Source organism: Panthera tigris, chromosome B3, assembly GCF_018350195.1.
Source record: "Panthera tigris isolate Pti1 chromosome B3, P.tigris_Pti1_mat1.1, whole genome shotgun sequence".
Taxonomy (NCBI): domain Eukaryota; kingdom Metazoa; phylum Chordata; class Mammalia; order Carnivora; family Felidae; genus Panthera; species Panthera tigris.
Window position 1 is genome coordinate 137,521,580 of NC_056665.1, and position 24,830 is coordinate 137,546,409.

At 47.6% G+C, this 24,830-nt stretch overlaps 1 long non-coding RNA gene across 3 annotated transcripts; it reads right to left on the reverse strand.

Moving 5' to 3' along the window:
- Positions 1 to 278: 278 nt before the first annotated feature.
- LOC122239699 lies at positions 279 to 24,830 on the reverse strand. 3 transcript variants are annotated; one of them, XR_006219075.1, is made up of 3 exons: positions 24,768 to 24,830; positions 5,191 to 5,265; positions 279 to 1,407 (listed from the first exon to the last, which is right to left on the reverse strand). It is a non-coding gene; the product is annotated as an uncharacterized LOC122239699 (long non-coding RNA). The 3 variants fall into 3 exon arrangements; XR_006219076.1 differs by lacking the exon at positions 24,768 to 24,830 and adding an exon at positions 8,018 to 8,053 and having other exon boundaries at positions 279 to 979; XR_006219074.1 differs by lacking the exon at positions 24,768 to 24,830 and adding an exon at positions 8,018 to 8,053.

The window sequence follows — 24,830 nt, forward strand, 5'->3', positions numbered from 1 at the left end:
GCACATCAAAATGTTTAAAATCACTCCCAGCACATATTCAGGATGGCCACACTGTGCTGACGCATGCGAGCCAGAAGCCATCATGTGGCCGCCTACGTGCTCTGTGTGTTTTCTAAATGCTTGCTCCACGTGTTCATGAGTGGGGTGTGCGTGTGTGGTGTGGCCTCCTTAAAGTCTGGTCCTAAAACGTCGTGACAGTTGGCTTCAGGGCAGGGTGAGAAAACGTGGCCCGGCCCCACCTACAAGGATCTGAAGACTTAAAAAAACTAGCTACGAGGGACTGTGTTAAAGATTTTAATGTACAAACGAAAGGTTGTCCAGGAACATGAGGAAAATTTATCTTTTTTTTAAAGAATTATGGGCAATATACAGGTGGTTTAATTACTTTGCATGGGTGCCTCGGGGCCACCCTGTATGTCGGAATCACTGGCCACAATCAGCACCATGAAGGACGTGCCGTGAGTGTCCTTCCACTCGGCCAAAACCAGGGGCCGTGTTGGAAACTCTGCACTCCCCATGTGGCCTGGGCACTGACCAACGGCAACAGATGCTGGTCACACGTCCCTGGATGTCTGCATCCTGGGTGAGCCCAGCCCTGGCTCTTTCCGGGCCGTGTCACCCACTGGACATCTTCCTCCATGGGAACCATTAAAGACTTCACGTTCTGAGTCTCCTCTCTGTGATAGCTCTGCCCGAGCCTTGTCACTCATTGGTGCAGTTGTTTGTTCTCAAGTATAGGAGCTTCCGGAGGGCCTCTGGCCAGGTCCTGCACACATTTATGGAACCTCAACTTTGTGCCAGACCCTGTGCCGAGTGTTAGGGAAAGAGAAGTGAGTAGGAGTCGGTCCCCGCCTTCACGGGGCTCAGTTTCGCCGCAGAGCCAAGGACTGTGCATCAGCACTGAATGCAACTGAGGCCAAAGTGTGGCAAGAGAATGAAGGGGTGGTTGTCCTGCTGCTGGGTGATCCAGGGAGGCTTCCTGGAGGAAGAATCAGGGTAGAAGAATCCTCACCTCTACATGACACTGCCATCTACACAGCACTTTCCATTACAGATTATGAATGAAACACACAGTCTGATTTCCAACTTTGATCCTGAAAGCAAGCCTAGGAGAAAGGCAGGTCTGTTGCCCCGGCAATGTGCCCCGGTCTGTCATCAGAAGTGGCAAAGCCGGGGCCAGAGCCTGAGTCCCCTGAGTCCCCATCCCTCTCTTCCTCCTCTGCACAGCCAAGCAGAGGCTGCGGGGATGGAGAGAAATGAACACACACGAGCGACTGAGGAGAGAGAACAGATCGAACTTGGTGATGGGCAGACGTTGGAAGTAGCAAGAGGTGGAGTCAAGGATATGCCCTCGGAGTCTCGTTTGGCCCACTGGTCCTGAGTTGGGAACATGCGAGCAGCAGAGATCTAGGGTAAATAAAGTGACGTGTTCGATTTTGGGTATTGAGTTGCAGATGCATGTGGAACAGCGCCCTGTGAGTGGAGGTGTTGTGTGGGTCTAGAGAAAGATCTGGGCCCAATCAGCCACTCTTAGGAATTCTGCTTAGAGCGTGGAGCATTATACTTCTTTTGTTTTTAATGTTTATTTATTTTTGAGACCGAGAGCATGAGCGGAGGAGAGTAGAGAGAGAGAGAGAGACAGACAGACAGACAGAAACCAAAGCAGGCTCCAGGCTCTGAGCTGTCAGCACTGAGCCCGACGCAGGGCTCGAACTCACGAGCTGTGAGATCATGACCTGAGCTGAGCCACCCAGGCGCCCCTTACGCTTCTAAAGTATGACAAGATGAAAATCGTAATAGTGTTTGCTTCCAAATATTGGGAAGAGGAATGAGAAGGCAGGGTAGAGTAAGTACATAGCGGTCTTCATGGAAAGGGCTTCAGGAAAGGCCAAGTAACAGAGTTAGGAACTTATTACATAAAGGGGAAAAGTAACTCCCAGAAAAACTAAGACTCATTAAACCAATGAAAACCGGCGGTGGTGGGCGAGAGCGGGCCGTGGGAGGGAGCACAAATACACTACATCATCGTTCAAGGTGGAGGGCTGAGAGGCTGGTGAATAACAAACCGAGCTACTGATTACATAAACCTCCAAACGTACTGTACAGACTTTCCAAATCATCGTGAGGAAAACATTTACCACCCGAATATATCTGAACCGATAAGACAATTCAAGAAGGCAAGTGGTTATATATTTAACACACAAAGCCTGTTTTCTTGTACGCAGGTATGAGTCAGAAAAAAATAATGAAGGGTCCCATTGAAAACACTTATATAGGGGCACCTGGGTGGCTCATTCGGTTACAGTGTCCGACTTCGGCTCAGGTCATGATCTCACAGTTCGTGGGTTCGAGCCCTGCGTGGGGCTGTTTGCTGACAGCTCAGAGCCTGGAGCCTGCTTTGGATTTTCTGTCTCCCTCTCTCTCTCTGCCCATGTCCTCTGCTCATGTTCTGTCTCTCTAAACAAACAAACAAACATTAAAAAAAAAAAACAAGCATGTAGAGGAAATTTGGCAAAGGACTTATTTTCTGAATATATAAAGATCCCATGTAATGGTTTCTTCTTCACTGATCCCTCACCAGCTTAGATTCCATGTTGCAAACGCTCCTTCGCAAATCAGGACTCCTCTGCCCTGTTCTGAATTATCTGCCAGGTAAAATGCCAAAGTCGGTTGAACCCAGGTTGCCTTCTTACTTTCTAAACCCAACAGAAAACTACCGCTAGACCAAATCATGTTCATACAATGGGCTGATAGTTGTTTCAACTTTCAGTTCCTGACTGCAAACCTCAGAAGGCCAGAGACCGACTGGGCAATTCTGTGAAGCTTCTCTGGTACATCTGTTTTCACCGGGTCTGGGATGGATTATTTATTTTTTGAATTTATTTATTTTGAGAGAGCATGAGCAGGGGAGGGGCAGAGACAGAGAGAGAAGGGGGAGAGAGAATCCCAAGCAGGCTCCGCACTGTCAGGGCAGAGCCCAACACGGGGCTCAAAACCCACAAACTGTGAGGTCATGACCTGAGCCGAAACCAAGAGTCGGATGCTTAACCGACCGAGCCACCCAGGCTCTCCAAGATGGATTGTTGCAAGCCAGCAATCTCCATCAGAGAGGATAGAAACAGTCTGTCTTTACTGGGAAGGGAAGCAGCACACGTTCATTGTCTTGCCCCAGGGTATATGAACCCTTCCGGACCTTGAGCCTTGGCGTTTCATGGGGCATGATGCTGGGTCCACCATTTCAAAGACTTCATGCTATTTACCTGATGAGCCTGACTGATGACCTGATTGACCTTCAAAAGCCAGGGAAACCTATCAAGTGCTTCCTCTCCTTAGTGGCAGGAGATGAGGGCCAAGGGGAGGCAGGAGGTGCGACCCCTCCTGTACTTAGGCTGCCGCTTACATCCCTCACCCGCCAGCAGAAACTAAAATTGTATGACACAGCTCATCAGATATTGATAAATATAAGTGCTATATTGAAAACAAAACCTATAATGATACACTCAAAACTAAAAAATACTCCTGTGACGGGCTCCAGGTTTGGGGTGTGCTCAAAGGGCTTTGATTTATAATGTTTTATTTTCTTAGGAGGAAAATGTACTTACGGCTCACTTGTGCAGTTAAAGTTGGTATTGATGAGCTGAAAGATAAACACGCCCCACCAAAAAGCAAGTAATTACAGGGGCGCCTGGGGGGCTCAGTCGGTTGAGCGACTGACTTCGGCTCAGGTCATGATCTCACAGTTCATGAGTCTGAGCCCCGCATCGGGCTCTGTGCTGACAGCTCAGAGCCTGGAGCCTGCTTTGGATTCTGGGTCTCCCTCTCTCTGCCCCTTCCCTGCTCATGCCTCTGTCTCTTTTTTTTCTCAAAAGTAAGTAAACATTTAAAAAAATGAATGGGAATGCAAGCTGGTACAGCCACTCTGGAAAACAGTATGGAGGTTCCTCAAAAAACTGAAAATAAAACTACCCTACGACCCAGCAATGGCACTACTAGGTATATATCCAAGGGATACAGATGTGCTGTTTCGAAGGGACACATGCACCCCCATGTTTATGGCAGTGCCATCAACAATAGCCAAAGTATGGAAAGAGCCCAAATGTCCATCGATGGATGAATGGACAAAGGTGTGGTATATACATATATATTTATATATGTACACACACACACACACACACAATGGAATATTACTTGGCAATCAAAAAGAATAAAATCGTGCCATTTGGAACTAAGTGGATGGAGGGTATTATACTAAGTGAAATTAGAGAAAGACAAATATCACATGACTTCACTCATATGAGGACTTTAAGAGACAAAACAGATGAACATAAGGGAAGGGAAACAAAAATAATATGAAAACAGGGAGGGGGACAAGACAGAAGAGACTGAAATATGGAGAACAAACAGAGGGTTACTAAAGGGGGTGTGGGAGGGGGGATGGGCTAAATGGGTAAGGGGCACTAAGGAATCTACTCCTGAAATCATTGTTGCACTAGATGCTAACTAATTTGGCTGTAAATTATAAAAAATAAAATAAATGTAATTCAAAAAAACAAATAAAAATAAAAAATTGAGAAAAAAAACCCAACAAGTAATTACAAATGGTTCTCTACCCACTTACCTAAATACCTTCACTGCCGGTACCTTATAACTTAGTATTTACCATCTAAAACAGCGGCTAGCGAACTATAGCCCATAGGCCAAATCTGGCCAGTCACCTGTTTTTATAAATAAAGTTTTGTTAGAAGAGAGCCGTGCTCATCATTTATGCATTATGCGGGGGTGCCTTCCATACAACAATGGCCAAGTAGCCACAACAGAGACTTTCATGGCTCATAAAGCCAAGATATTTACTATTTGGCCCTTGACAGGAAAAGTTTGCTGACCTCTGACTCCTTAACTTAATTGGTTTCCCCGGTACCTTCTTATGGCTCTGGGTTCAGCTGGAGTGTCCCCTCCTGAGAGGGGCTTGCTTGCTTGGTCGGCCCTTCCGCAGCCGGAACTTCCTGTATTCCTGATCCCTGCCTTCCATTTACCCCATCATGGTGCTTCCTTCTGTGCTGGAAAGTGCGCCCCAGAGAGCTCTGTATTTGTGCACTTAGCTCAGGGCCAAAGACTGCATTAAACATATGAAAACTGGAGGCCAGAAATAGGGCCGATTCTGGGAACATCTGAGCCACACCACATACTCACCTTGGACAGCTAACCGTCCCTGAGGCTGTTTCTTCACCAGGAAACTGGGGGCAATGAAAGTACTTCTTTAAAAGGCTAAAAGGAGAGAATCTATATTAATTACACACCACAGTAATTCGTACATTGTCATTTCATTTTAGCCTAACTCCCTTTCTTGACGGAGGAGGTGACTCAAGTGCGGAGAGGGGCTGGTAGGACTCGTTCCTAGAGCAGATTAGTCAGTGGTTGGGACTAAAATGCAGCCTCCAGACTCCACTGCTTCCCACACCTTGGGAAGTGCCAACCTGGCCGTGCCAACCAGTGGGCGGATTACCTGGAGCCTCTCGGAACCGAAGGAGTTGAGTTCATTTGAAAAACTAAAAAGTGGGGCACCTGGGTGGCTCAGTCAGTTAAGCGCAGAGTTCGGCTCAGGTCATCATCTCGCGGTCCCTGAGTTCCAGCCCCACGTCGGGCTCTGTGCTGACAGCTCAGAGCCCGGAGCCTGCTTCGGATTCTGTGTCTCCCTCTCTCTCTGCTCCTTCCCCACTTGTGCTCTGTCCCTCTCTGTCTCTCAAAAATAAACATTAAAAGAGTTTTTAAAAACTGGGATTAATGAATGAAATCCAGGGTATGGTATTTACAAATCTGTCTTTAAGAAAAGGATTATGCAGAAATGTGAGAATAAAAATGCATAATATACGAGTTTCATTCTTGTCTTTATATATGCAAAGACCTTTGTTTTAAGTAGCTACAAAGCTAATAATACAGTGTTATTTCAAGTTTACCTTCTCCTTCTGTGGCATTAACACCTGGATAAATTCATTTTAGGCAGCCTGGAGGAAACAGGGCTGAGGGCACTTGCCACCCTGTTAAACAGTCGCCAAGGAAAGCAGAAATGTTGGGGGAAAGGCAGTTGTAACACAGAGCAAAAATCGACCTGATTATGTGTAGTCGTTTTAAAGGCGAGCCCTTCAATCTGCCAATTGTGTGATTTTTTTTTTTACAGATCAAATTGGATCATGCTTGCAACATTTTTTCATCTCTAGCTACAAACCAATAGTCATTCGTTCCCTCCTGTTTAAATTCTATTAAACTCAAAATCAAGGAACAGGCACTGGATTTGTCCCTCAATGCTTATGACTTTTTTACAAAGTAAAACAATCTTAGAAACGGATTAAAGATGCTTCAATCAGCCTTAAAGCAACCGTAAAGATGCTGTTAATGATCCTTTTCACAAAATACAGAAAACGTCATAAAAAAGGAATACTGATTTTTATCGAACCTACTTTGATGGTAGACTTCACATTGATTTGATCTTGACATTACGAGATAGGTTTCAACGCACCTATCTTATTATAGGTGTGGAAACGGTGCCTCTGAGAGGTCAAACACTTCACTGGGGGTCTGAGTAAGGAGGTTGACTGGCATTCCATCTAAGTGTGCTTGTCTTCCTAGAGTGCACAATAATAACACCATGACCAAGAGCGTGCCCAGGGCCAGGAGCCCCCTTTACTCCAAGCCTGCTACTTACCAACTCTGTTAACTTTGAGCAAAGTGGGCAATCAAAGATCCTATTTTCATGTGCATGAAAGAGGCATCATTAGAACCATACTTCCCCGAGGGGGAGGTTCTTAGAATGGCACTTTCTTAGCCCAGTGGGCCTGCTCTCAATCCTGGGCCTGGCTCAGTCCCCTCTCCTGGCCTCTGCCCACCAGGAGCACCCAAGGACTCCCTGCAGCGGGCCACCTCCCACATGATTTCCAGTAAGTGTTCCTCCATGGGTTCTGTCTGTGCAAACTCTCCCGCCCTTCTTCCTTCTCAGCTCAAACACTCTGAGTAGGTACACGAGCAAGAAAGGAGACAGAAAATAAAGAACCCATAATTGGCCACAGCAGCCCTGGCTCCTAGGAGACAGAGACATAGTTTCTTTTTGGGATTGTCTTTTATTTACCAGAACACAGAGATGGGGCATTGAATCACTGATGAGCTAGCCCCGAGGCACACAGAACGAGTTGTTCTGCACACTAAAGTAAGAATGTTAGCTTTTCAAGGATTAGCTATAGTAGGAAGGGTCTGGGAGGGAGGGAGGAGCCCAAAAAGAAGTGTTGGGCTTAATGGGGGAGGGGAGGGAAGGGGAGGGGAGGGGTTTTAATCTAGCAGTGGCTAAGAGAGTTTTGCAAAACGAGGGTCTAATATCCCACTGTAAGGTATCGTCTGAATGTTAACCCACAAACCTCCCCAAACCCTCAAACTTAACTCCAAACAAGCCCCCAAAGTCTGTCACCTACAGTGGTGAAGGAATCCGAGCGGTGCCCGGTGGGGGATGGAGTGATGTGTCTGGAACAAGAATGAGAGGCCTGGCGGAGCATCCAGAAGCCAGACGAAATCAGCGGATGCTGGCGCTCTGAAATAAGGGGTGATGGTGGGGAGGAGTGCGAGGCCCTACTGGAGTGACAGTGAAGGGTGACATGGAGGTGGCAGCGTCAGGCTAAATTAAATCTTTTTTTTTTTTAACTATAGAAAACGGGTCTGTTGATGTTTTGTGAGTCACAAGGAACAAACTCTACGGTCTACAGAATCATACAATTCTGTTGACAGTAGTTCAGCAGGATAATAGGGGGCTTTGACCTCGCATGACAGGTGGTCCTGGAGGTGGCCTAATCTTGACCTCTTAAGTGTGCCATTTTATGTTGGAGGAGCCAAGCATCTCCAAGTGCACGCCCTCCTGCCCCGCTGAGATCTTAACCATATCACAAGAAATGTTAATTTACGTCACAGTGTGTAGAGTGGACAGAGCTTGGCCTTGGGGGTAAAAACAGATGTGTATTCAATGAAAGGGTAGACTTACGCTGGCCAACTCCATCTTGTTCTGTGTCCTCCACCTTGACCACACCTCCTCCCCTTGAGTAACCTCCCGCTCACCCGTTCAAACTTCCTGATCAAAACACGCCCGGCGACCTGCGTAACAGGACTCCGACCCTTCCCCAGCCAATCGGCCGAGGCCACGACCCTTCCCCAGCCAATCGGCTGAGGCCACAGCCATTACCTCACCAACTGCCCCTAGACCCCTATAAAAGCTTTGTGCTTTTGAAACTCGCTTCCTCTCTCCGGTATCTCACTGCTGCGTCGGTGCAGGTAGGGGATTAAGCTCGGGCTAGCTCAAATAAAGGCTCTTTGCTTTTGAATTGGACTCGGCTCCCTGGTGGTCTTTGGGGATCACGAATTCTGGGCATAACATTTGGGGGCTCATCCGGGATCCCCAAGACCCCCGAGGGACCCCCGACCCGGAGAGCCTGACTGGCCACGGTTAGTGTCTGTCTGTTTGTTCTGTCTTTTCTGTGTGAGCTCATTTCTGAAATTCTGATAGTGCCTGACGCGGTCTAAGTGGACGCACTGGAGGACCACGGGCCAGGAGTTTCGGAAGACGTTCTGATCCTCCCTTTTGGAGGGATGTGGAATCCCCTCATCGGTTTTGGAGGGACATGGAATCCCCTCATCGGTTTTGGAGGGATGTGGAATCCCCTCATCGGTTTTGGAGGGACGTGGAGTCCCCTCAAAGGTCTGAGACGAGGCGGGTCGCTCCCGCCAGTCAGCGTGAGGCCATCGTCTAGCTTTCGGTTTTGGAGGGACGTGGAATCCCCTCATCGGTTTTGGAGGGACGTGGAATCCCCTCATCAGTTTTGGAGGGACGTGGAAGCCCCTCAAAGGTCTGAGCTAGCTTTCAGTTTTGCTTCCATGGAGTTGGAAGACTGTTTCTAAGGGCCCTCTGTTTGTCTGTTTCTGTGTTTCTCTGTTTTGTTCTGTGGACTTACTGGACGGATGTTATGGGACAGACTCAGACTACCCCTCTACCCACCCTCTTGGCTTAGGCCCTTCCTAGCCCCGCTCCCTCTGGAGCCAAAACCCATTCTTGCTTTGCAGGGGACAAAGAAGAAGGAAAACAAGAAAAGTCTTACTCAGCCTTCAGCACCCCTCTACCCTGTCCTACAAGGGGGGACTGAAGAAGAATTAATTTTTCCTCCCCCATATAACCCCCCTAGGATGCTGGAAGAACACCATCCTCCCCCTCTGGGGGAGGCAGACGCTGTTCCGAGAGCGGGAGGCGGAAACCCTCCAGTGGGAAGCCCGCCCTTTACCAGACAAAGGGCTCAGAGGGAGCAATCCGCCTCCGCCGCCGACTCCACTGTTCTGCCCCTGCGAGCCACCGGACCCCCAGAGGCAGAGGGGAATCAGCCCCATCACTATTGGCCTTTCGCCACTAGTGACCTCTACAATTGGAAAGCTCAGAATCCTAAGTTTTCCGAGAAACCGGCAGGGCTTATTGATTTATTAGACTCTGTTCTTTTTACTCATCAGCCCACGTGGGATGATTGCCAGCAGCTTATGCAGGTCCTGTTCACGACTGAAGAAAGAGAAAGAATCCTCAATGGGGCCCGAAAACTAGTTCGGGCGCAGACGGGAATCCCATCACCAACCAGGCTCAGATAGATGCCTCCTTCCCCTTAACTCGGCCCCAGTGGGATTTCAACACAGCAGAAGGTAAGGAGAGGCTCCGGGTCTACCACCAGACTCTAATGGGGGGGTCTCCGAATGGCTGCTAGAAAGCCAACCAATTTGGCCAAGGTAGGAAATGTACAACAGGGAAAAGATGAATCTCCGGCTGCCTTTTTAGAACGGATCATGGAGGCATTCCGTACCTATACCCCCCCCCCCCCCCATGGATCCAGAGGCTCTGGAAAAAAAGCAGCTGTTATCATGGCCTTTGTAAACCAATCGGCCATAGACATTAGGAGAAAATTATGGAAAATAGATAGACTAGGAGAAAAAAGTCTGCAGGACTTACTGGTGGTAGCCGAAAAGGTATATAATAACCGGGAGCCTCCTGAGGACAAGCAGGCTTGCGTCATGGCGGCTGCCAGCAGTAAGCAGACTCGAAACCTGGCCAGAATACTACCAGCTACCACTGCTGACTTCCCTGAGGAACGAGACCACCGTCTCCGGCAGCTGGCAGACGACGCAAGAAAAGGTAAAGGAACCACCAAGGGGGGGAAGCAGAGGCTGCAGAAGGATCAGTGCGCATACTGCAAGGAGATAGGGCATTGGGCCCGAGATTGTCCAAAAAGGGCCGGCGGGAAGGGAAGCAAGACTGATCGAGTAAAAGTCCTAGAGCTAGATGAACTGAGTGATTAGGGGAGTCGGGGTTCGGACCCTCTCCCCGAACCCAGGGTAACTCTTAAAGTGGAGGGGACCCCTGTTGACTTCCTCGTCGACACCGGAGCACAACATTCGGTCCTCCGCACCCCACAAGGAAAACTAGCCAGCAAGAAGTCCTGGGTACAAGGGGCAACTGGTATGAGCCAGTATTCATGGACTACCCGAAGAACGGTAGATTTGGGAACGGGTTGGGTATCCCACTCCTTTATGGTAATACCAGAATGTCCCTTCCCGCTGTTAGGACGGGACTTACTGACCAAGATTGGAGCTCAGATAACTTTCAGACAAGGGGGGCCTCAGGTCACCGATGGCAAGGGCCACCCCATCTGGGTCCTGACCATGAAACTGGAGGATGAATACCGCCTCCACCAGGAGGTGCTCCCAAGAGAAGATAATATAGACAGATGGCTACAAGAATTCCCCTCGGTTTGGGCAGAGACGGTGGTGGGGGGGGGGGGTGGAGATAGGACTAGCCGCTCACAGGACCCCAGGCCTGGTAGAGCTCAAGCCAGGAGAGAGTCCGGTAAGGATCAAACAATACTCCTGTCTCAGGAGGCCCGGAAGGGGATCCAGCCACACATCTGGAGACTACGACGCCTAGGGGTACTAGTTCCTTGCCAGTCTGCCTGGAACACCCCCTACTGCTGGTCAAAAAGCCTCACACAAATGACTACCAACTGGTAAAAGACCTCCGGGAAGTAAATAAGAGGGTCGCGGACATACACCCAACTGTTCCCAACCCATATACTCTCTTGAGCTCCTTGGCGCCCTCCAGGGTCTGCTATACTGTACTAGATTTAAAGGACGCCTTCTTAAGTCTGTCGTTGGCACCCCAGAGCCAACCCTTGTTCGCCTTTGAGTGGCATGATCCGGAGGAGGGCTACAGTGGGCAACTCACCTGGACACGGCTACCTCAGGGATTCAAAAATTCGCCCACCATCTTCGACGAGGCACTACACGAGGACCTGGGTGAGTACTGAAGGGAGCACCCTGGCCTCACCCTCCTGCAGTACGTAGATGACATCTTGATTGCTGCCGACACGGCCAAAGACTGTGAGCGAGGGACCCAGGACCTGCTGGCTACCCTGGGGGCCTTAGGGTACCGGGCATCCGCAAAGAAGGCTCAGATATGCAGGGAGAGGGATATATCCTGGAGGGCAGACAGCGGTGGTTATCAGATGCCAGAAAAAAAACTGTCCTAAAGATCCCTACTCCCACCTCCCGAAGAGAAGTAAGGGAATTCCTAGGATCAGCCGGCTACTGCCGCCTCTGGGTTCCAGGTTTTGCTGAGATCGCCAGGCCCCTATATGAAGCTACCAAAGAGGGGAAAACATTTAAATGGGCTGAAAAAGAATCAGTTAAAAAAGGCCCTCCTAAGTGCCCCAGCCCTGGGCCTACCAGACATTATGAAGCCCTTCCACCTCTTTGTAGACGAACATAAGGGAATAGCAAAAGGGGTTCTAGCTCAAGCCTTAGGCCCCTGGAACCACCCAGTGGCTTAAGGACGGACTATAAAAAATAAGCAGGAGATACTTAACCTGCTTAGGGCCTTATGGCTTCCTGCCAAGCTAGCCATTATCCACTGCCAAGGGCACCAAAAAGCTGATAACCCAGTAGCTAGAGGTAATCAAAAGGCTGACCAGGCAGCCAAGGCAGTAGCCCTTACTTCAGTCCCCACCATGACCATACAACTACTGGACCCAGAGACCCGGTTTTACCAGACCAGCCCAAATACTCCCAGGAGGAGTTACAGCGGATCAAGAAACTCCCCATGGCCCAGGAGATAAAGGGATGGTGGTATACACCTAACAAGGAGCTCGTGCTGCCAGACCAGCTCGGAGTCTCAATATTAGAGCACATGCATCGGTCCACTCACATGGGGGCCCGAAAATTAAAAGACTTAATCCGACATGCCGGAATCAAGATTCACCAACAGGACACCAAAATAGAGCAAGGTGTATCTGCCTGCAAGACCTGCCAACTCACCAACGTGAGAGCCACATCAAATAAAAAAGGAACCAGGCTCCTATAGAGCTCAGGACCGGTAGAAAGAATGAATAGAACCCTAAAAGAGACCCTTACCAAATTAACCATGGAGACTAGTGGGGACTGGTTGACTCTCCTACCGTATGCCCTTTACCGGGTTAGGAATACTCCTTACACCTTGGGTTTTACTCCATACGAGATCATGTTTGGCAGGCCACCCCCTATTATTCCCAACCTTCGAGCTGAACTTCTTGCTAAGTTTAAAGATCAAGTACTTTTTCTTTCCTTGAGAGGGCTCCAGAAGGTGCACGAGGACATTTGGCCGTGCCTCCGTGCCATCTATGAGGCTGGCCCGACCCTGACACCTCATCAGTACAGGCCGGGAGACTGGGTCTACATCAAGAGGCACCACCGAGAGACCCGAGAGACGCACTGGAAGGGACCCTACATCATGGTGCTGACAACCCCCACTGCTCTCAAAGTAGACGGCATCGCGACCTGGGTCCATCACACCCACGTTCAGCCAGCGGACCCCTCCTCGATCCGGAAGGACTTCGTCATGCGATGGGCCGTCAATTGGGACCAACACAACCTGCTCAAGCTCAAGCTATAGCGCATTCGACCCACCTAGTATTTGTAACTCTGTTAACTCTGCTTGTCATTGCTCATGCTGCCAGGAGTCCCCACGCCCCCCAAAACATCACCTGGCAGATCATAGACACCAGCTTGGGGACAATACGTAATCAGACCTCCCAGAGCCACCCCAGGGACACTTGGTTCCCAGAACTTTGCATAGACCTCCAAACTCTGTTCCCCTTGTCACCATACATGCCCGGATTACAAAATAGAAATGCAGCCGGTCCCATGATTGGGTCCGCAAGCTACATGACAAGGGGGGAATGAAAGGGTGGACCTACGCCGGCCAACTCCATCTTGTTCTGTGTCCTCCACCTTGAGTGACTATGTCCCCGACATGCCCCCTTTCCGGGAAAATCGCAGAAACCTCAGACCACGCCTCCTCCCCTTGAGTAACCTCCCGCTCAACCGTTCAAACTTCCTGATCAAAACATGCCCGGCGATCTGCATAACAGGACTCTGACCCTTCCCCAGCCAATCGGCTGAGGCCACGACCCTTCCCCAGCCAATCGGCTGAGGCCACAGCCATTACCTCACCAACTGCCCCTAGACCCCTATAAAACCTTTGTGATTTGAAACTCGCTCCCTCTCTCCAGTATCTCACCGCTGCATTGGTGCAGGTAGGGGACTGAGCTCGAGCTAGCTCGAATAAAGGCTCTTTGCTTTTGAATTGGACTTGGCTCCCTGGTGGTCTTTGGGGATCACGAATTCTGGGCATAACATTCAATACCTGATCTTCTCACTTGTGGCAGTGTGATTCAGGCGAGTTACCAAAAATATCTGGGCCTGAGTCTTCTCATCTTATCAACACGAATGCATCATTACTTGCTTTGTCCCAATCACAGTGTGCTTCGGACTGTGCCGGAAATTAAGGATCAATGGGATTTAAGTGATAGTAGGAAGATCATAGCAGCAGCTCTCCTCCCCTTTTTTCTGGATTACTGGAATCGCTCTCTTAAGGGAATACCTGCCTTTAGACTCTTCCAGGCTAAATTAAATCTTGTCTACAAGGACGGTGTACCCTGACTGGTGTACAGATTATAACAATTGCAGATTTCATGATGAGCCAGACGGAATTATCAAATTATGGCTAGAGTCTATTTTTCTTCCACAAGATAGGCTAAATTTGTGCGTGCCTTCCAAGATGAAAGTTTACTGTGGATATCCATGACCCTCGAGGTTAGCGGATCAGTAGAAATGAGACACACAGATATTTAACCCAGTACAATCCAACCAAAAAGGCAGGGCAGTGGACACGGCTCCCTGGTGTCCTTGGTTGGTGGGTGATGAGGCCAGTGTTGGAGGGAGGCACCATCAGGTCAGAGCACACCAGCCAAGTACCCTAGATTCTGGCTTTTTTGGCCCTCCAAGCCCCGAGGCCCAGGTCATCAGCATCTCAATCAACCCAACCTGCTGTGTAAGTACCACATCATCATCGGGACCAGGTTCCAAAGTTGAGTTTGTGCAAAGAGCTCTCCCATATTATTGAAATGTTCAGCTTTAATAGTTCCAAGTGCTGTTGATTTTTCACCTCAAAACTATGAATGCTCGTTATAGTAAAGTATTTGCAAGAAAATTTTCTTGGAAAATATCACACTTAGATTTATAAATGGTGCTTGCCATTGGAAGTTCACTTGCTATCACAAAGAGGATTCACTCACTGACAATGACTTCACTGGACCAGTTCATGTTGACTCATCTGGTATAGACAGATGGGGAAGAATCTCTTAGAATTAGTATGCTTCTAAAGGTATTTCCACTTTGTAAATAAACTTATTTGGTGAGAGAGGAAAAAAAAAGAGTAACAAAGTATCTTTTAAGTACAACATGGATCGGGGCAAGGTGGTGAGAGTGGCATGGTTTTCCAGTCTCCTCAAATGACAAAAACAAGTAGAGTAATGGGGATAGAAAAAAAAGAAACAGTGTATAAAGTGGAAACACAAAAAGAAAATCAGTCGAAGAAAAAGATCAAAAGGATTCAAGAGAAAGTGATGGAGAGAAGAGAGGCAAAGAAGATCCAACATATGCATAATAGGCCCCTCCCCAGCCCCACCCCCGACACAACACAAGGACAGAAGGTAAAAGGTAGTCGAGTGAACAAATATAAGCCACTATTAAAGAAAACTTTCCTGAAAACAAACCAAGAAACTGACTTAAACCTGTATATTTAAACAGGACGGTGTTGTGCTTGGACCAGAACAGTCAACTCCAAGACACTGTCTGTTAATTTTATTAGAATTTACAGAATAGAAATCCTTTTGGAATAGGTAAAATGACCAGGTAATTTACAAGGTATTACACCTTCGCACAATACTTTTAAGTTAAAACACAATGGACAAAATTAAGTAACATAGTACAGATACCCAAGAAAGAAAATGTGAGTCATTACTTGAAAAGTTTTTTATTTACTTATTTTGAGAGAGAGACAGAGTGCAACTGGGGAGGGGGCCAGAGGGGGGGAGAGAGAGAGAGAGAGCGAGTCCCAGGCAGGCTCCACATTGTCAGCACAGAGCTCAATGCAGGGCTCAAACTCACAAATCATGAGATCATGACCTGAGCTGAAGTCAGATGTTTAACCAACTGAGCCACCCAGGCACTCTGAGCCATTTTTTAAAATTCAGCCCAAATGCCCTTCAAGTATGAAGGCTATAGACAAATTGTGATAAAGTTGAGGGAATCAGGGAATAATGCGACTGTGTGGCCTTCCTGAGTAATCTACTAAATAATATGCTTCAGACAACCAAGAAATGTTTAGAGAAGCTTTTGCTAAGAGCTACTGAGGAGCACTGAATATATTTAACTGTAGAATAAAGACTAATAAGCATAGGGTGAAGAACACTATGTATTTGTCATATCCTCTGATAACAAAGATGTAATTCAGCTATCAAAACTGGGGAGAGAAGGGAAAAATTATATAGTAAGTAAGCTTGCTGGTGCCCTGAAAGGTACCATTTAGCACTAAACAGATACCACTTTAAGTACTTTGGGGGAGAAGAAGAAGAGGGGGAAAGAAGAGGTTACTAATTTCAATATTGTTCATAGTAAGGAACCAAAAGATCTGCACTGTCCAACATGGTAGCCACCAACTGTATGTGGCAACTTAAATTTTAAATTCATTAGCATTAAAATAAAATCTTAAGTTCAGTTTCTCAATTATACTGGCCACAATTCACACTTCATTTCTTTTTTTGTTTTAATATTTTTAAATATTTATTTTTGAGAGAGAGAGAAGAGTGTGAGCAGGAGAATGGAAGAGAGAGAGGGAAACACAGAATCCAAAGCAGGTTCCAGGCTCTGAGTTGTCAGCACAGAGCCCAATGTAGGGCTTGAACTCGTGGACTGCGAGATCATGACCTGAGCTGAAGTCAGACACTTAACCAAATGAGCCACCCACGTGCTCCCACATGAAGCTAGTAGCTTCCATATTGGAGACCACAAATAAAGAGCATGTCTATCATTACAGAATGTTCCTTGGACAGTGTTACAAAGGAGTAAGGATGCCACCCTGTGATATTAATATAAAGGTAACCGTTGAAACAAAACATCTGATCTGTGGCATTTGGTTATGGCACCCTGAGCAGATTACAGATAGGAATTCTCTGCATATTGATCTACAGACTCAACATAATCTCTATCAAAATCTCCCCTGACTTCATTGCAGAAATTGACAAACTGATCTTGAAATTCATATGGAAATTCCAGGGACCCAGAATAACGAAAATAATCTTGAAAAAGATTGGAGGACTCATACTTCTCAATTTCAAAATTTATCACAAAGATAGAGCAATCAAGGCAGTGTAGTACTGACATAAGGACAGACATAAAAACAGATTGTGTATATGTATACACACACACACACACACACACACACACACACACACACACACAATCAATGGAAAAGAATTGAGAATCCAGAAATTAACCCTTACTTTTATAGTCAATTGATTTTTGACAAGCGTGTTAAGACAGTTCAATGGGGGAAAAATAGTCTTTTCGACAAATGACACTGAGGCAACTAGCTATACACATGGATCCCTACCTCACACTATACATAAAAATTAACTCAAAATGGACCATATACTTTAAGAATTTAAGCCATAAAACTTTTAGAAGAAAATGTAGACTAAACCTTCATGACCTTGAGTTAGGCAAAGCTTTCTTAGATATAATATTAAAAACACAAGTAAGAAAAGAAAAAATAAGTTAGCATTCATCAAAATTAAGAAGTTTTGTGCTTTTAAGGAGACCATCAAACAAGTGGCAAGACAACGTGCAGGTTAGGAGAAAATATTTGTAAATTACATTTGATAAGGGAGTTGAATCCAAATATATAAAGAAGTCTTACACCTCAGTAATAAAAATGAAAATAACCCCATTTAAAAAATAGCAATAAACAAGTTATGGAGATGTAATATACAGCATGGTAACTACAGTTAATAATACAGTATTGTATATTTGAAAGTTGCTAAGGAAGTAATCTTTAAAGTTCTCATCACAGGGGCGCCTGGGTGGCTCAGTCGGTTAAGCAGCCGACTTCGGCTCAGGTCGTGATCTCCGCGGTCCGTGAGTTCGAGCCCCGCGTCGGGTTCTATGCTGACAGCTCAGAGCCTGGAGCCTGTTTCAGATTCTGTGTCTCCCTCTCTCTGACCCTCCCCCGTTCATGCTCTGTCTCTGTCTCAAAAATAAGTAAACATTAAATAAATAAATAAATAAATAAATAAATAAATAAATAAATAAAATAAAGTTCTCATCACAGAAAAATTTCATAACTATATGGTGATGGATATTAACTAGGCTTACTGTGGTGATCACCTGACAATACATACAAATATTGGATCATTAGGTCGTACACCTGAAATTAATACACTGTACATCAATTATACCTCAATCTTAAAAAAACGGGCAATGGATCTTAACAGGCATTTCTTCAAAGAAGATATGCAAATGGCCAATAAGCACATGAAAATGTATAAACATCATCAGCTGTCAGGAAAACGCAAATCAACACCACAATGAGATACCATTTTACGCCAACTAGATGGCTAGAATCAGAAAGCCACATCCTAAGTGTTGACAAGGGTGTGGGGAAATAGGAACTCTCACACACTGCTGGTGGGGACATGCAGCCACCGTGGAAAACAGTCTGGCAATTCCTCAAAAAGTCAAAAACAAGTTACCGTATGACCCAGCGATTCCACTCCCAGGTATATAACCAAGAGAAATAAAAACATATGTCCACACAAAACCTTATATGTGAAAACCTGTAGCAGCATTATTTATAAGAGGCAAAAAGTGGAAATAACCCAAATGTCCATGAATTTATAAAATGTGGAGTAGTCATATGATGGAACAGTATTTGGTCATAAAAAGGAATGAAATACTGAAACTTGCTAGAACACGTGTGACCTTTGAAAATATGATGCTAAGGAATCCAGTCACAGAAGACCGCATAGTGTAGGATTCCATTTATATGAAGTTTCCAAAATAGCTGCATCTATAGGGCAGAAATGAGATCAGCGATGGTCTGGTGCTGAGAAGTTTGGGGGTATCACGGAGTCCACGCTAGTGGCTGTGCAGTGTCTTTCTGAGGTAATGAAAACGTTCTAAAATTGGTCACTGTGGTGGTTGTACAGCTATGTGAATATGAAAAAAACAACTGAATTATACACTTTGAATATGTGAATTGTATGGGATGTCAATTACATTTAAATAAAACTGCTATATATCTGGCTACAAATTTTAAAAAGGATATAAACACCCACTTGAAATAGCTAGAAAACGGGAGAAGGAGAACAAAGAAGTACAGAAATAAAGAATGAAATATAAAAACAGACACCAGTGAGATAGAAAACAAACAAAAAAGAATGAATGAATCAAAAAGTTGGTTCTCTGGGAAACAGACAAACCTAATTTTACTAAGTGGGATAACACACAGAAAAGACAAAATAGGAAAAGACAAGGGGCAGTAATCCCCCAGAGAGAATATTAAAAGTCCTGAGACTAATCTGAATAGCTGTGAAGATAAAATATAAAACCTAGGTGAAATTGATGCTTTCCCGGGAAAACTTACTTAACTCCAGTACAGAGAGAGAGAGAGAGAGAGAGAGAGAGAGAGAGAGGACTTAGACCAATTTTCACAGAAGAAATAGAAAACTGTACAAGTGCTCCTTCTAAAAAGGCACCAGGCATGAATGGGTTCTACCAAGCTTAAAAAAAAAAGCCTAATGTAACTTATATTATAATAGGATATAACACGAGAAAAGTCTCCAAATTATTTTTATAAAGTGCATATAACTTAGATGCCAAAACTTGACACAGAGAGGAAGGGGGGGGGGGTAGAGAAAAATTCTAGACCTCTTTTGCTATGATGCAAAAATGTGAAATATCAGCAAAGAGATCCACCAGCACATGAACACATTCTACATCATGACCAAGTGGGGTTCATTCCAGCAATGCAAGGAAGAGTCCATAACCTAATATTAACACGATATCATTAGAGTGTAAGAAAAGTATCATAGGATCATCTCCTTAGAAATGAAAAAGGCGTGTAACAAAACTCAATACCCATTCAAGATAAAATTCTAAAAAGGAACTGAAAGACACTTCTTTAACACGCTAAAATACAAACATCCAAGCTCCTAAGCCAGGATCATACTTAATGGGGAAAACTCTAGAGGCTGTCCTGATAAAATGAAGAAAATAAAAGAATGCCGAGTATCTCCGTTACTTACCACAGCGCTGGCGGTATTAGACAAGAGAAGACAGTTATAACCATAGAATTAGAAAGAAAGAGGAGATAATAGCTCTATTTGTAGATACTATCATTATATATCTGGAATGCCCAAAAAGTAAATTAAAACTGCTATAAATAAGGAGATAATTTAGTAATACAGAAGACTATAAAACTGGCTTACAGGAAACGATAATTCATGTTATACATACTTGCGGACTCACACAACCCTTCGGGCAACATCCTGTTGAAGATGATGAAAGGAAAGACATCGTTATAATAACAAAAAGAATCAATAAAATGCCTGAGAATAGCTTCCACGAGAATGTGCGAAACCCTCACGATTAAAACGATAAAGCATTCCCGAAAGACAACGTAGACTCAAGTAAAAGGCAAGACAGTAATCTTGGATAGGATGACTACGCATCAAGAACATGCCGAAGGTACAGAGAGGACGGGTTCATAAGGGGACACCAGGATGGATGGGAGGACACCGGAGCCCACAGATCAATCTTAAACCACCACTCAGAGTGGGGTCACCTGACACTGCGCACTTCCTGATCCGATGCAACGAGCGCCAAACGTGGAGCCACCTCTGTGGAGGATCCGTGCCCAAAGAATTCAACCCGAGTCTCATCAAGCCTGGGATGCCGTCGACCAAATCCAGAAAGTCTTACAGGACAGTCTACCCGCTCTGTTCTACAGAAGGAAGAGGGCTGTTACAGATTACAGGGCATTTGAGGCACATCAACCACGTGCTGTCTGCATCTTGAATTATACGACCTGTTGGAAGCCATTTGAGATCACGGAGGACATTTGAAAACAGACTGGGTAGGAGAAGATATTAAGGAATTACAGTTGGTTTTGTTAGGTGCGATAACGGTATGCTGGCTATCAGGAATAAAAGTCTTGTCTGTGAAGATATGTAATAAAACGCTTGTGGGTGAAATGATCAGCTCTTTAAAATACTTAAGAAAAAAGAAAAAAAAAACAATCTTGTGTGAAGGAGAAAGGAAACGAGATCGGCCTGGCATCGGAAACTGTGGAAGCTGCAAGCTGCCATCAGATGCCGACACACCTCTGTGCCCGGGGTTCATCTCTGTTAGCTTCCGGAATATTGTTCCTTTGACCGCACCCTCCCCGTTCTGCCTCATCAATTGGTCCCCTTCTCCTGAAACTTTCCTTCAGTGCACACGCCTAGGCTCCTGGGCTCCAGCTTAACACACCCTCGGAGCTACCTTCTCCAAGACCCCCCAGCAGAGCTCATAGCAAGGTCAACCCTCCTCCCCTCCCCTTTCCTCCACACCCACCCCAGAGGGCAATACCCCTGTCACAGCACTGAAACTTTCCCTGATGTCACCATCAGACTCCGTGTGACCAAATCCAATGGTCACTCTACCTAGCCCCAAGCAGCAGGTTCTGCAGACTCCTTTTTTTTTTTTTAAGCTTATTTATTTAGAGCAGGGGGTGGGGGGCAGAGAGAGAATCCCAAGCGGGCTCCGCACTGTCAGCGCAGAGCCCGATAAGGGACTCCAACTCACGAACCACGAGATCGTGACCTGAGCGGAAATCAAGAGTTGGAAACTTCACCGACTGAGCCACCCAGGCGCCCCCTTGTAGACTCCTCCTTGAAACACATTCTTCTCCCGCTTCCACAGGCACCGCCATGTCTCCGTAAGTGAGCCCAGTCAGGCCCCGGCTTGAATGGTCATTTTGTATATTTTTAATGACTCCTCAATTTATGCTGTTAGTCCCGACTAAGCTCTAGATCCATGCAACAACTCCAACTGGAGGTATCCCAGACATCTCAAACTCAGCACGGCTAAGACAGCACTCCTGGTCTTTCTCCCTTTGCCCAAGCCACATCTCCAGGCCACATCTGCACCTCAAGTGGTAGTACCACGGTCCACTCAGCTGTTTCAGCCAAAGCCCGAAGTCACTCTTGCTGTGGAAAACTGCAATTCTGCGCCGTGTTTACGGTTAACGCGCTGGGGCCACTTACTCTTCTAAAACAGCATTTCTTTTAATGAGAAGCAACCCTCTTGCCATTTCTAATGTCCACAGAAAATGAAACCTGCACGGGACTCGCCATTTCCTCTCCCTGGAACTCTCTTCCCTGGCTTAAGAGCCTAGCTCGCTCTTGTCTTCAAGGTCCAATCTTAGAGGCCACCCCCAGAGACGGCCATCTCCTCACCATCTGACCCAACTCACCGTCAGGTTATCCTACTCTATTTTCTTTGTAGGACTGGGCACAGCCCGAGCTTCTCGTCCGTCTTTTTCTGGAATGAGCAGTGCGTGACAGCGGGGCCTTCGTTCTGTTCACGGCTGTATCTGTAGCACCCGGCAGAGTTCACAGGGCTGGTCACACTTTTCAGAAACAAAAGGATTTTGAACAAGAACTGTCAGTCTGCTTGGGCCATTGTAACAAAATACCAGAGACTGGGTGGCTTCAATAACAGACGTTTATTTCTCAAGGTTCTGTAGGCTGGGATGTCCAACACTGAGGTGCCGGCAGATTCCCTGTCTATTGAGAACCTTCTTCCCGGCTGGCAGACTGCTGTCTTCTCACCGTGTCCACACTTGGCCTTTCCTTGGCACACGTGCACGGAGAGAGCTCTTTCTCGGTCCTCCTCTTCTTAGAAGGGCACCAATTCCATCCTGGGGCGACACCTTCAGGACCTCATCTTACCCTAACTGCCTCCCAAAGGCCCCATCTCTGAATACACACATTGGAGGTTAAGGCATCGACATGAATCTGGGCGATGGAGGGAGGCACAAACATTCAACCCCAGATGAGAACTTTCCTCCTCCTGGGCCTGCTCCTAAAAGTGAGACAACTGGCTGATCTCTGACATTCCTCCTGTCCTGACATCCTGATGCCCTGTCCCTACCGACCAGAGTCTTGTCTAGTAATAGCTCTAATACACCAAGCTCTCACATCACCAAGCACCGTGCAGGGCAACGGGGTTAAAATCACAAGAGACAGAGACCCTGTCACACGTGGTACCCGACGTTTATCTGTCCAGTGCCAAGACTGAGATCCGGGAAAACAAAATCGGAGAAGCGGTACTTTTCTTATATAATTTGCTTCTTGGATACTTAACAACACGCCTATCATTCCGTTCGCGCCTGTCTGTGACTACAGTCGCATACGAGTGGGGACCACCAGTACTCCACACGGGATGGATGCCTTCTACTGGAAGGCCTCCCTCTGCGACACTGGAGGCCGTTTACCCTCTCAGAGGGTAGAGGCGGCCGGGCAGCTAATCTTGGCGAAGGAAGCAGCAGAGACAGGGCCTGGGGTGGGCTGGGCCGTGAGCACAGAGCATGAGAGGCAGGGAGGGGACTGTGGCTGAGGCCTGGGCGGCTGGGCACAGTTTCAGGCAGGGAGGAGGGTCCCCTACTGGCACCGGAGGTACACATGTAAGGACAGAGCCTGGTGAGTGCCAGAGCCGGGTGGGGGGGGAGATGACTGGCCGGGGGACCAGACAGAGGGGTCTTGAACACCCGGAGTTGCCAACAAAGACCTTCTGAGGTCACTTACCCCAACGGTTCTCAAAGCGGGCCTCCGAGAACACTGGGGTTTTGAGCATTTGGAGTATATGCCAATCAATCATTCAACCCAGCCTTGTCACCAACGTAAAAGAAACACACTAAATTCATGAGTCTCCTTTCCCTTCCAAAACTTATTTGGTGACTGCCCGTTCTTGCTTCTCTCCCCTAGAATCGAGGTGAAGGGACAGGAGCTGGTTCAGCACCGAGGCAGATGAACTGTTCCACATGTAATCCACATTACAAAGTGTTCACACTACATACGACTTCATGACATCCCAGGTGTGTGCACACCATTAAAAAGGGGCAACTTCAAGCTCCGTCCTTGGACAGATGGGCAGCCTGAGGGCCCGTCCACGGCGCTCGCTCGCCTGGCCTCCTGCTGCATCACGAGGTGCGGACTGCTGACGTCCTGGGCGCAGATCTGGGCTCCTCTCAGGCCTTCCTGGGGGAACAGCACCTCAGCCTGCTTGGGCTGGGGGGGGGGGGCTTCTGTAGCACGGTCACGGGCACCATGTGAGACAGCTGGTCCAGGGGCCCCACGGCCTGGCCCGGGCTCGAGTGAGTCGGCCCCGCTCCCTGGCAGCCAGAGGCACACGGAGCTGAGGGAACAGAGTGAGAAGCAGCCCGGGGTACGCAGCCCCACGACACTAGTTACCGAGAGCGGCAGAATGAAGAGAGAGGCCAAAACCCACCAGGAGAAAGCCAGAGGGCAGGACAGCCGGGGCACCTGGACGGGGCTGCAGGCAGGCTCGTCTCCTGCCTCTCATTCTCTCCCGGGCCGGGGCGGGGGGTGGGGGGCACAGAACAGAACACACAGGGCTGGCACACGAGGGTGAGCGCAAGCACGAACGTCCCCACTGCAGGCCTGCGGCACTTGGGGATAGGAGGAGACAGGAGCCGTGGGGCCTGGACCAAGAGAAGGACGAGAGAAGACACAGTCAAAGGCAAAGGGCAGGACCTGGTAGAGTTGAGGGGCGGGCCAGAGGTGGGGTGGAGGGAGGTTTTGGGGGGGGGGCAGAGGCTGAGCCGGCGGGGGCAGGTCTGGACTGGGAGCCTGGAGGTGAGCGTGGGTCCCCAGAGCTGAGGCCTCGCAGGGGCAGACTCTGACCACAGCGAGCGGCCCGGCGACGGAACGCCTGGATTTGGAACCTGGCTCTGGGACCTAAGAAGTTACTGTACTTCCTCGAAGCTCATTCTGGTGACCTATCGAGTCAAACGATCCCCGGCGCAGTTGGCGTGATAATCCACCATGCCCGTAACCTGTGAGGTGCGGTACAGATGTGCAGTTAAGGGGGCCGCCCCAAAATTATTAGTCTCCGAGGTGGCAGAGGGGAGAGCCCCCCCCCCACCCCCGAGACCCTCGGAGGGCAGTACGGTCGGGGTGGAAGTCAGCACTGCCTTCGTGGTGAAAAGGCTGCTCCTTCTCCCTGACCTGGTCACTCCAGACTAACAGGTCTCGCGCCCCAAAGGTACTTACCTCGTCACTCATACTCTGGGTCCGGCAGCTGCTCAAGGAGCATCTCCTCCGTGCCACTGAACT